Source organism: Arachis ipaensis, chromosome B10 (assembly GCF_000816755.2).
Source record: "Arachis ipaensis cultivar K30076 chromosome B10, Araip1.1, whole genome shotgun sequence".
Lineage (NCBI taxonomy): Eukaryota > Viridiplantae > Streptophyta > Magnoliopsida > Fabales > Fabaceae > Arachis > Arachis ipaensis.
In genome coordinates, this window is record NC_029794.2 from 6,019,362 (window position 1) to 6,020,382 (window position 1,021).

The window sequence follows — 1,021 nt, forward strand, 5'->3', positions numbered from 1 at the left end:
AAAAAAAATAAAATAAAATATAGAGAATAAGAGATTACTTTATTAATATATAATTGTTGTGTCTACAAAATTTTAAAAGGAGATTATTTATAGTCAAGGGAGAATTTCTAATTGATTCATCAGCTAGGTTGACTGATTTTATCTATTTGAAATTTAAAATACAATTACAGTTTAGAACATGCATAACAAATGTATTTATAATACTCTCTCTTAGATGTTTCTAGTAGTAATACGTTAAGTAGCTACCAAATTAAAAACCTTACCAGAAAGAATTTAATAGGATAAAAACTATGATTTAAAAAAAAAAGGGTACAACCCATATTACTCTCCCTAATAATTACATCACTTAATATTTTTTAGTTGATGCATCCCAATCTTATATACTAACTTCTTAAATGTTGAGGTAGGTAGTACTTTAGTGAACAAATCTGCTAAATTATCATTAGCACGAATTTGCTTATCACCACTTTGTTGGAGATCATGAATGTAGAAGAGTTTTGGTGAGATATGTTTTGTTCTATCTCTTTTGATATATCCTTCCTTTAGTTGATGTATGCAAGTAGAGTTATCTTCGTATATAACTCTAGGTATTTTCTTCATCGGTAAACCACACATATCTTGAACATATTCGGTGATTGACCTAAGCCAAATGCATTCTCGAGTTGCTTCATGATTTGAGAAGGTTGCAGCTATAGTTTGCTTTGTTGAGTGCTAAGATATAGTTGTTCCTCCACTTGTGAATAGATAATCTGTTTGTGACCTGCCTTTATGCAGACCAGAAAGAAAACTTGCATTTGCATATCCAACTAATTGAAATGTTCTTTTATTAGAGTAAAATAAACCCTTATCAATAGATCCTTGAAGGTATCTTAATATATGTTTGACACCATTTCAATGTCTTTTAGTCGGACAAGAACTAAATCTCAATAACAAGTTTAAGGAAAATGCTATATCTGATCTTGTATTGTTAACAAGATACATTAGTGCACCAATAGCACTAAGATAAGGTATTTCATGATCA